General features: G+C 42.1%; 1 protein-coding gene across 6 annotated transcripts in view; it reads right to left on the reverse strand.

The window, feature by feature from the left end:
- ano10a (anoctamin 10a) overlaps positions 1 to 12,820 on the reverse strand; it is a 134,757-nt gene that overhangs the window by 107,618 nt on the left and 14,319 nt on the right. The window lies entirely within an intron of this gene.

Raw genomic sequence — 12,820 nt, forward strand, 5'->3', positions numbered from 1 at the left:
AATTTGGAATATACGTCACATCCGGCTAGGGCTGGGCGATATGGCCTAAAAATTGAATCTCCGATTTTTTCACACCAAAATCGATTTACGATTTTAAGGGATTTTTTTTTATCCTTCTCAGAACAAATTTCAAATTACAAAGAAATTATTAAAAGCATTGCATTTATCTTAATGCTATGATTCTAAACAAATTTGCCATGCTGTTGCGAAGAGTGCAGCTTCAAACTCACTTGAAAAAATAAATAAAAGTGCATCCCTTTGAAAAGAATGTGTCCCTTTTTGATAAAATGCTTTTGTAAACATAAATTTAACATGTCACATTGCTATTATAAAAACAGATCAGTTTCCATATTGGTATTGATAAAGTGTTAACATAACTTTTCTTAAATACTTTATTTTGCAAAAGGTGCCTTTTGTTTCCAAATAGTATTTTATATCCCTGAAGATATGTAAACTAAATTAAACATCTGCATGCACTGCATAGTAAACATGACATGTTGGTAGATGTACAGGACATGTATGGAGGACCAAACCTGACATAAGTATAAATAAATAAATAAATGCATAAATGCATAAATAAATAAATGCTGAAATAAATGTATAAATAAATAAATGCATAAATAAATACATGCATAAATAAATGAATAAATAAATAAATGCTGAAATAAATGTATAAATAAATAAATAAAAGTATAAATAAAAGAATAAATGCTTTGTATTTATTTCTGTATTTCTGTTCACCTACATTTATTTATTTATGTATTTCTGTATTTCTGTTCACCTACATATATTTATTTCTGTATTTCTGTGTCCATATGTAAATGAGGAGGTAGGAGGTCCTAACCTCAGTCAAGAGCATGATTGGTTACAGGAGTGTGCTCGATGAGGGTCTACTACTTCTGCCTTACTAGCGGCGCTGATTCCTGTACACTGTACAGGAATGTTGCTGGCTACCAGCAAGCCCGCTCAGCTAACTGTTAGCCGCAGTTGTTGACATTTGTTCATGTAGCTCTGGTTTAGTTATGAATTTGACTGGCGTTCATTTTAACTTGCGAGGGTCCCAGGTGTGCTGGTGGTGTGGTTTGAGAATCCCGTCTGGAGAGAGAGGGGTCCTCAGCCATGTCCGCTAACCAGGAAAAATATTCTGCTCATCGCTCCAAGTCATGTATATGTGTATTCTAGACGAGCGCTACAGAGCACAAATCGTCCAAAAGTGCATGTTGTCGGTCTCATATCTTTGTCGTGAATGTCTGTACTCTCAAATAACTCATGGGTGGAACAGGCTGAGGCATTTGTTCACGCCGAGAGGCTCGAGAGCGGAGTGGAGACCCCTTTTAGCTCTTATGTTAGCTGTTAGCTGCTCGCTGTAGCGCAGCGTCCAGGCTACCTTGTGACACAGGTTACCGTCGGATATTTTTCATTCCGCACTGTTCAAATGGTCGCTTAAAGCCATTGTTCCGAGCCGCATACATCGTTATTAAGCTGAAGCTAAGTCGGTGTGAAAACTGTACACTGTCATACAGTCTGCCGGTCAAACAGTCTGCAGAGTACGTTGACATCCAGCCCGAGCTCAGCGTGAGGTCAATCAGCTGTGGCAAATCGTGAGACGTCCAGATCAACCTGTGATACAAACACCAGTAGCGACAATGGTTCATAGGAAAGCCCAGACATGTATCTCACTCTCGGTGGTAACATGTATCAACAGTTAACCTGGACGCTACGCTCTTAGCGCTACAGCGAGCAGATAAAAGCTAACTAGCAGCTAACTGGTAACAGCGGTGTCCACGCCGCTCTCGAGCCGCTCGGCGTGAACAAATGCTTAATACTGTTCCACACATGAGTTGTTTAAGAGTACAGAGATTCACGACAAAGATATGAGACCGACAACATGCACTTTTGGACGATTTGTGCTCTGTAGCGCTCGTCTAGCAGTGGTTTGCAAGTCGCAGCCCCGGCTTCTCCGTGTGGATAGAAGTGTTCAAGCCACGTCAAAACAAATACACGTATACATGACTTGGAGCGATGAGCAGAATGTTTTTCCTGGTTAGCGGACATGGCTCTCCAGACAGGATTCTCATACCACACCACCACCACAACTGGGACCCTCGCAAGTTAAAATGAATGCCAGTTAACCTGTCACACTGGTCGAGGCCATTAAGCTAACTGGAGCTGTTTACAACGTTACAGAGAGCGAGGCTTGAGATCAGGAATCGTTTGCTTTGGTCTGGCTCTCCGATTTGACCAATCATTCTCTTGACTGAGGTTAGGACCTCCTACCTCCTCATTTACATATGGACACAGAAATACAGAAATAACTATATGTAGGTGAACAGAAATACAGAAATACAGAAATAAATAAATGTGGGTGAACAGAAATACAGAAATAAATAAATGTAGGTGAACAGAAATGTATAAATAAATAAAAAGCATTTATTTATTTTTTTATTTATACTTTTATTTATTTATTTATACATTTATTTCAGCATTTATTTATTTATTCATTTATTTATGCATGTATTTATTTATGCATTTATTTATTTATACATTTATTTCAGCATTTATTTATTTATTTATTTATTTATTTATACTTATGTCAGGTTTGGTCCTCCATAGACATGAGGTGTGCTTGCTGTCTTTATAACACATTTTTGGTCAGGAACACGAGCCTGTCTGCTTCCTCTGGCTCGAGGCATCATGCTCCGTTGAGGCTTCGTAGCACAAACCTGGGGTCGAACATTTTCAGCATGTGGATGAACCTTTTCCACTGTATATGGGCAGCATGTCCTTAACGATATGCAACGTGACTGCATCCGTAACAGCTGTCCACCGCGGCCAATTTCTTCTCATACGGGACACAATTATTAAATGATTCCGCTAATGATAGCAGCTTTATAGCAGGTATTTGTGGACTGCTGCGGTCTTCTCGTAGTGAAAAACAAGTGTTCCACTGTGATACATGCATCTGTTTGAGAGGCTGAAATAAATGTCGGTGTGCTATCTTTAGTCACAACAGCCTTTGAACAAACTTTGCAACGGACCGTGGTTTGTTCCAGGTCCAACGCTACAAAACCAAACTACTAACGAGACGGTGCTGTGTTAGGAACGAGCTCGCTGCTCGTTGTTGTGTCTGTTTCTCAGTGGAAAGTCAATGCGGGGGTGGGGGGGGGGGGAGCCCATGAGAAGCGGCGGCGGAGCAAGTTAAATAAAAACTCGATTTTAATTTTTTTTAAATCGTCCTAAACCAAAAACTCGAATTACTCGATTTTGCCGATTTATCGCCCAGCTCTACATCCGGCGAAAATTACGATCCTGCATTGTCACTGGGCGTGGTCATGACCTGCAGACTCTGTAGCGCCCCCTAATGTTCTTCCCTGCCTTCCACATGAGTGTAGACAAACGAAATTCGGTACACAGATTCCTCATGACCAGACGCACAAAAAAGTCTGGGGGGCCCATACTGTCACTCCAACAGGAAGTGAGCCATTTTGATGTGTGGCGGCATTTTTCCCAAATTCATGCCTACTTTGAAAACTATCTTGTCCTAGAGCTTAAACACCACAGTCTTCAAATGAACTCAGTTATCTTCTTCATGCCTTGAAGAACAAAAGTTATGGAAATCATTCAGCTGCGTCAAACTTTAGTGGGCGGGGCGGTGGAAACCATTTTTTCCTCACGCCATCAAGCATCAAGGCTTTATAACTTCAACATACAATTTCCTATCCACACCAAACTGCTCATAAGTTGAGAGGCTGTCTCCCCAAATAAATCTCAGCATCAATACTAAGTCGGCCATTTTGCTTTTGGCCGCCATTTTTAAATATTGCCCATCTTCATACTTGAATGATCTCCTCCTACAGATGTAACACCACTGACTTCACAGTCACTCAGTATCATCCTCTGACCTTGAAGATGAAAAGTTATGGAAATCTTTATCCTACGTCATACCTGCTGGCCGCAGTGGAGCGGTCAATTCAAATCCTTCGCCGTAAAGCATCATGTCCTCGTAACTTCTACATACAATGTCCTATCTTGGCCAAATCTCTCAGGAATGAAGAGGGAGTCGCCCTGAACAGATCTGTGTTGTCATGAGGCGTGGTCGTGACCTGCGGGCTCTGTAGCGCCCCCTAATGTTTAGCCCCGCCTCCCACAAGTGCGTAGAAGAAAGAAATTCAATACGCAGATTCCTCATGACCAGACGCACAAAAAACCCTCTTGGACTGATACCGTCACTCCAACAGGAGGTCAGCCATTTTGATGTGTGGCGGCATTTTTGTCCAAATCATGCCTACTTTGAAAATGATCTTGTCCTAGAGCTTAAACACCACAGTCTTCAAATGAACTCAGTTATCTTCTTCATGCCTTGAAGAACAGAAGTTATGGAAATCATTCAGCTGCGTCAAACTTTAGTGGGCGGGGCGGTGGAAACCATTTTTTCCTCACGCCATCAAGCATCAAGGCTTTATAACTTCAACATACAATTTCCTATCCACACCAAACTGCTCATAAGTTTAGAGGCTGTCTCCCCAAATAAATCTCAGCATCAATACTAAGTTGGCCATTTTGCTTTTGGCCGCCATTTTTAAATATTGCCCATCTTCATACTTGAATGATCTCCTCCTACAGATGTAACACCACTGACTTCACAGTCAATCAGTATCATCCTCTGACCTTGAAGATGTAAAGTTATGGAAATCTTTATCCTACGTCATACCTGCTGGCCGCAGTGGAGCGGTCAATTCAAATCCTTCGCCGTAAAGCATCATGTCCTCGTAACTTCTACATACAATGTCCTATCTTGGCCAAATCTCTCAGGAATGAAGAGGGAGTCGCCCTGAACAGATCTGTGTTGTCATGAGGCGTGGTCGTGACCTGCGGGCTCTGTAGCGCCCCCTAATATTCAGCCCCGCCTCCCACAAGTGCGTAGAAGAAAGAAATTCAATACGCAGATTCCTCATGACCAGACGCACAAAAAACCCTCTTGGACTGATACCGTCACTCCAACAGGAGGTCAGCCATTTTGATGTGTGGCGGCATTTTTGTCCAAATCATGCCTACTTTGAAAATGATCTTGTCCTAGAGCTTAAACACCACAGTCTTCACATTAACTTAATTATCATCTTCATGCCATGAAGAACAAAAGTTATGGAAATCATTCAGCTGCAACATACTTTAGTGGGCGGGGTGGTGGAAACCATTTTTTCCCCTTGCGGTCAAACATCAAGGCTTTATAACTTTGACATACAATTTCCTATCCACATCAAACTGCTCATAAGTGTAGAGGCTGTCTCCCCGAATAAATCTCAGCATCAATACTAAGTCGGCCACTTTGCTTTTGGCCGCCATTTTGAAATATTGCCAATCTTCGTACTTAAATTATCTCCTCCTACAGATGTATCACCACTCACTTCACAGTCACTCAGCATGATCCTCTGACCTTGAAGATGAAAAGTTATGGAAACCTTTATCCTATGTCATACCTGCTGTCCGTGGCGGTGCCCGCCATAGAAATCCTTCGTCATGAAGCATCTAGTCCTAATAACTTCTTCATACAATTTCCTATCTCGGCCAAATCTCTCAGGAATCTAGAGGGAGTCGCCATGAATAGATCTGTGCATCAATACTGTGTCATATCCATAGCGCCACCCACTGGACACAGGAAGTCAGACAAACATCATCCGATTGATATGACGTTCACTGCTTGTTTTCTCCGCGTCATGACATGCTTGTAAAAGGAGAGCACGCAGTCCAACAACGTCGCAGCCCGACACGCACAGCCTGCGAGGGCCCCGTTCATCACTGCTTGCAGTTTTAATTTTCCTTGTGTCTCTCACGTGAACCCTCATGTCAGTCACTCTTTGTCTCTGTGTGGGGAGGAAGGGCCTTCGGGGTGATTGCAAAAAAAAAAATCCTGTTGCTTGAGTATGTTCTCCTGGGGGAAATTTTTAAAAACTTAGCCCCTTAAATGATAGATTGTGGTGAATTTTGTGGAAATAAATGGACAACATTCAGATATGAGATAAACAAACCCAATGTGAGCCAATATTACAGTAGCACCAGCTCCCAAAGAGCTTTCCATCGCCACCCACCTCTTCTATTAGGGCTGGTTATTGTTAAAAACCTCACGATTCTTTTGGTCGCGATTCGATTTGATTCAATATTGATTTAAATGCTTCGATATCGATTAAGCAATAAGTAGTAATAAACAAATAATTCATTTCAAACAATTCGAGTTCCTGTTGATAATTTTTAAATTAAAAAAAGTCATCTTAAATTATAAATCTTTCCTCTAGGAAGTTCTAGTTCGAACTGAAATGTAAACAAAGGCACACCATGTGTTTAGTAGGGCTGTAACGATACACCTAACTCACGATTCGGTTTGTATCAAACCGATACAAACTTTGATTTTTTTTTTTTTTATTCAACATTTTATTTATGAAACATTTCAATAACGTCTGTATACTCATCTGATAGTATCAGAGGTGCAGTATTGCTGAATACTGAACCAGTGTGAAGAGCTGCTGCGCGTATGGAGGGCGTGTCTATCGGATGGTCTGTTAACTGCACAGGCCCCTTACTCAACTAAATAAAGAGAAATGTCCCACAAAGCAACGTTACAGAACCAAATGAAGATAACTGTAACTGTCTTTGGTAACTAGGAAAAAAATACAGCAGCTGTACATGGTAGGGCTGTCACTTTTTCAAAAAACCTCCACTAGCTTAGCTGGATTTCTACTGAAAAGCTGACTAAATTTACCTCTCTTCTGCAGCAGCTTCCCGTTGACCAGAAGTCCCGACGAGTCGATTACCGAGTGCAGTAGAGTTTCGCGGCTCATGGATGAAAATGTATGATTATGACTCCATGGAAAAGCAATCAAAGTTCATATGTGTCTTACCTGCCAATTTATAACAGTAATTATCGAGAGCGGACAGGGAAAAGAACGGAACTGAGCATTTCTAACCGCACTCGGTAATCGTCGTGTCGGGACTTCCCCGACCCGGAAGCTGATGGAGGAGAGTTGAAATCTGTTTTTAGCTTCACAATAGAAATCCAGCTAAGCTAGCGGAGATTAGATGCCCCGGACTATGTGCTGAGACCCTATTTGTACTGTTGCTGAAGTTTGGTGCTGTTCTGAGCATTATTTGTGGCTTTTTGGTGGCGGTTCATATTTGGATCCATTTACTGCAGTGTATTGTTGTCGTGCGGTCATTTCTGAGGTTGATAAAACTCCATAAATTAGCGGTCTGCTAACTTGATCTCTCGAGAGGGAGTCTAACACAGTTTCACGGTGTGTTAGACCATGGATTAAATTTACACCGGAATATCCCATTAAGCTGAGAAAGTGCCATTGTTTCTGGGACTGCATGGTTCATTTTTGTCTGACATAAACATAGACATGACCGTGGTCCCTCCGCCCTCCGGCTAGACGCGAGGGGGTAAACATTGACACTGAACCCCCCTTTCTTCCCCGAGGAGAGTGCTACCCACAGATGCGCGGTGCAGCGGCCAGGTTGAGACCAGCTGCACTGAGAGTTTACAGTCTCCGAAAGAGCAGTGCATCAGACATCGGCTACCCGCTTCCACAGGTCCGACGGTGTTTCCGCGGCACATCACCCACCGACTCACAGGTAGACTGTTAGGTCGCACTCAGGAATCGACACTTTTTGTCTGCCATGATGGCAGCACGCCAGAGATCCAGCTCCTACGGTGAGTTGTTCAAAAACCCTCTTTTTAGTAAACTCTGTGTACACAAACAATGTTCTCAATACTCGTGTTCATGTGTAGACGCTGGTGATACTACGAGCAAAGTTTCATGTTGTGTCGAGCCTTCTTAGTGTTTTTAAAATAGCAATTTTGATGCTAACGTACAAAAGGACACTACCCCATTGAAAATCAGCTTGCCCAAAAACTAAACTACGGTAAATCTTAAAAGTGCCTCTGTTGTCGTAATTATGCTTTTACACGAAGGTTGGACTCATATTCAGTCACAAATAAAGCCTGGGTTGCTTTTTGGCGAGAGTTTCACTTTAACCTGGATGAGCCGGCATGTCACATTTGTTGTAAAACAGCAACTAAAAGCAAGCAATACAACAAACACGCATCTGCACCTAAAGCATATTCATCTGATGCAGTTTTTCCAGCTGGGAAATATAAAACAGAACTAAAGCTACAGAGGGGCCGTCTCCGTCCTTCCGTGGTCCACAATCACTGGGGCGTTTAGTCGACAAACTAAATACAAACAGGACAGTGCTAAATGGTGCGCACTCACAGACAGTGTAGTTCGCTACATCGCTAAAGAGATGCAGCCCTTTAATACCATGGAAAAGCCGGCATTTCAACAAATGCTGCAAACATTTGACAGCCAGTACAAACTGCCTGGGAGAACATACGTGTCACAAGCGGCAGTTCCACAATTGTACAGAGTGAAAGACGACATACTAAAGGGTTAGGGTTATTGTTCTGGTTGTGTGTAACTCAAGTGCAATTTTTGCTAACAGAGACTGAGAGTCCATTTTATTTATTGTTTTTGGTTGTTTTGTATATTTATTTGGGATATTTAAAATGTCTTCTTCACATTCCAATTCCACTGATAAATATTCTTTAGAAATAAAAGTGTATTGATCTTTGAAAGGGTGTACTTGCATTATTATGCCATTATCATTATATTAGTTGAAAAATGGTCTCAAAACAACAATATTATTGTTTATCGCAATAATTTCTGGGACAATTTATTGTCCAGCAAAATGTGTTATTGTTACAGGCCTACTGAAGTGGTTGAATTGGTTTAGAGAAATAACGTTGCTCATGCTTCAGGATAGCAGCCCAGTGAAGATGATTACCTTAATGATTACCTGGTAACTCTGTCTACCGCGATGTAAGGAATATTGTTTGTTACTGGGATTACTACAGTGATTGGCAAGAGGTACTCCGTGGTTACAAGCCTGTCTGTGCAGGGCGGGCTCCTCTGTGGGGAGGGACATTGAAGGCAGGGCTGCAGCGCAGCAGAGAGGAAGATGGAGGGACCTGAGAGTGGTGCTCATTCAAATATTCTAAGTCCACTTTTTTCTCAAGAATGCAGCTTTAAACTCAATCCTTCATTTTACAGTGTTGTGTACTACTATATTCCTTAAGGCCCTCCACACCAATAGTCTACATTAACATATGATTTCACTTGCTTCTCCTAATGAGATCTCTTGTAAGGACTAAGTGGAGGCAGGCTGCGTGATGTGCAGGAGGCAGGCTGCGTGATCAAAGACCTGAGAAAACTTCCTTTATCACTGTCATTAAAACATGTGACATCAGATCATTCTCAACATAGCTTTAAGTTTCTGTTGATGTCTCATTTTAGAACAATGAAGCAAACTCCTAGTTTACAGTTTACCTGAAGACAAACTAATTCTGAGTTGTGGATTAATGTACACTCTCTCACCTGTGGCAATAGATTTAAATGTTTTGTTTCGTTCCTGGATAATGGCATGAGCTCTACAGAAAACACAGAGACAATTAAACCAAGATGTCATATCTTCAAGAAGTAATCTTATTTAGGGCTGCTCGATTATGGCAAAAATCATAATCACGATTATTTTGATTGATATTGTAATCACGATTATTAACGACGATTATTCATTGATTTGAGAACAAGCACTTATTGAACTTTGAACTGGTATTTCTTTTAACACGATAAGTTTGAACTGAAAAACAAGAAAAATGAAAATAAATAAGAGAAAAATATTTCAATAAAATGAATTAAATAATATGTAAAAATAAAATAATAAACACTATCCCGTTGCAACTCAACCATAGGTCCGTTGTGGTGGCAAAATATAATGCTGCTGGATTCTCACTGTCTCAGCCTCTCAGCAGCTAGTGGAAGGAGCAATTAGCCGTTACATTAAGTCAAGAGAAAATATGAAAATCGTAAAGGACAACGGTGGGATTGTTTGGACCGCTGTGTTGGACTCGGCGATCTCGCCGCAGAATGAATGAACAACGGAGGAGTGATCCGTCCGGCATGAATGGACGCAACTTTCAAGACGGTGGTACGTAACTTTGTATTTGATTCTGGCTGTGTTTTGTTTTGAACACGGTTGATGAATTGTTTCTGCCGCCGGTCCATTGGGGACGAAAGTTGTTGCGTTGTTGTGTTTGGTCGGCGGATCTCCTTTAAATTGTTTGTGTGTGGCTGTGGGCCTGGTGCCACGGGTTCACGTGTTGCTTCACGGAATGCTGGATTGTCGCTTTAAGTGTGGTTCATCATATTGTGGTTGTGCACAATCAAAACTGATGTGGCTGGATATTTGGATTTATTGATTGTGCTGTGGTGATTGCTCTGCTGTGAAACGCAAATATGAGTGACACAAAGAATGGCTCTGATGCAAGTTACTCTGGAAAGGATGAATACAAAAGACAAAGAAAACTGACTTTCAAAGCTTTGGCAGAAAAAATACACAAGCTTCAAAAGGAATGGCAAACAAATATTAACAAAATCACAAGTTCTCATTCAATCTGCAAAGGAACTGATGCAAAAGGATGACAATGCTTCCCTTGTTAAATCACAACTGGAACATTCAATTACATTGCTTCACAATGCAACTCAACAACATAAAGCAGTAATCCTCTTACTGCCAAAAGAGCAACGAGAGAAACAAAATGAATGGTTTGCACGCATCAGACAACGAAGCTCTGGCTTCATAGAGGATGTTAAGGTGTGGTTATTTGAACTTGGGAGACCCCTTCCTGACAACATTAATGTGCCTGCAGAATCTCGTCTTCATGTATCTGGAAATGATCAACAGCTCCAAGATGAAATCCGCCTTTCTGACATTAAAATGCCTGATACTGTGACACAAGATGAGATAAAACCAAGTGACAGTGTGTCAAATGTGGGAAGTGGAAAATCAGGCAGACAAAGTTCTGCAGGAAGCAAATGCAGTGGCCATTCACACTCTAGTAGCAAGAGGTCAATTCATTCAACTACATCTTCTGCATGCATTAAAGCTGAGGCTGACATGGCGGCTCTCATAGCACGGCAACGACTTCTCAAGGAAAAACTCGATTTAGAACAGCAAGAGGTGCAGCTACGCAAAAGGAAAGAACTGGAGCTGCAAGTCGAAATAGAGGCCTCCATGGCTGAAGTGAATGTGCTTTTCCCAAGAGAAATGCAACATGCACTTTGTGATCCCTCTCAAGTCTTAGATAAGACACAGTTCCATATCCAGCTTGACTGGCATCTGATAAGTGGTGAAGCTGTGCTGTAACAGGATCTCCAAAGTCCCTGGGTTTAATACAGTGGTCCACTTTGAATTCAGCCACCTTTTGGAGGCCCTCCAGCCAACCAGACCATTGCTCAGCAAAGGAATTGGGAATTGCTTCAACACGGATGCGCTCCGACTCTGACTGCCCTTGCACCTGGACACCACACACCTCGATCACGTGCATGGCCAGAGTTTACCCTACACACGGCTCTCCACTTTCGCCTCTCACAGACTCCTCGGCGTGTGATTACTCCTTTGAGCCTGCGTTCAACCGCAAAAGGAGCGGCACCGAGTGCAGTGCGTAAATGAAGGCCACGCGTGGCTCAGAAAGCACCTGCCTCAGGAGCTGGAAGACAAACGAATCAGCAAGGTGGAGACACTGCGGGCGGCTATTTACTATATCAACACCTGCGGAGCCTGCTGGACTTGAACGCGTCCGGGACGGAGGTGTCACTCGGAGACGCGCATAACTGCGCCGTGTCCGAGTGACACCTCCATCCCACCCGCAGTGTCTCCACCTTGCTGAGTTGTTACAATAGCTAGCTAGCAAGTAGACAATGGCTAGAATCTATGGATAATCTAGCTAGCTGTCTTTAATCTATGGAATTCATTGATTTCAAATAACTTCATTGATTTACATAAACATATTCATCAAATCAAAAATAAGTGTTAGTTACCTTACCAGAGTAGATGGATACCAACAAAGTATTGAAAGCTGTCAGCATGCGTGTTGGCCTCTTGTCTGCAGTAACTCCCTAGTCAGGTTCCAGGCTCATAGTAATCCTCCAGATTGTAATAATATGGTGATGTTATACATTTTCTGAAACTCCATAGGCAAGTCAGTATTGCAGTATCTGTTTTTTGTGTCTCTGGTGTTCCTAGGTACCACAGGGTTCAAACAAAGACAATAACTTAGGCGGAATTTGTGGAAAAAAAATATGTCTAACATCCAATTTACCATGGGGAGGGGGGTTAACTTGGAGGAGGAAATATAGAAAACCAGGGGCCTTATTTGAAGGGCAACCGGTGGATTCTTGTTTGGGACACCTTGAACTTTCAAAAAATGCTGGTTGCCCACTTTTCCTCAAAAATGCCTACAGGGTCACATGATTCTGAAGTTACAGCCCAGTCTATTAGAGGCTCTCGTAATCCAAGCGTAACATCATTAGCATCTGACGGCATGGAATCATATTTTGATAAAGGACAAAATGGAAAGAAACTTCTCAATGCTGAGCCTGATTCACCTTTTCCTCTAAGTACTCATCAAGATGGACAGATTCCCCCTGTAGGTGACAACGCTGATGCTCACCTATTAGGAGCGAGACCTAAGGCTGGAAAACAATCACAAACCACAGTGTTGATGCACATGGAGCAAGAGAAACAACAGAACACATTTCACAGTGCCAAAGCAGACATCTCTTCTCCAGATGTAATCTCCCAGAATGCAGAAGTGGTTTCAGAAATCAGCTACATAAATCCCATATTAGCAATTATGAATAAACAAAATGAAATTACAGCTATGTTGGTTCAGCAAGAGTGTCTCTCATCTGTGCCAATAAGAAAGATT

This window comes from Sparus aurata, chromosome 17, assembly GCF_900880675.1.
Source record: "Sparus aurata chromosome 17, fSpaAur1.1, whole genome shotgun sequence".
Classification (NCBI taxonomy): Eukaryota; Metazoa; Chordata; class Actinopteri; order Spariformes; family Sparidae; genus Sparus; species Sparus aurata.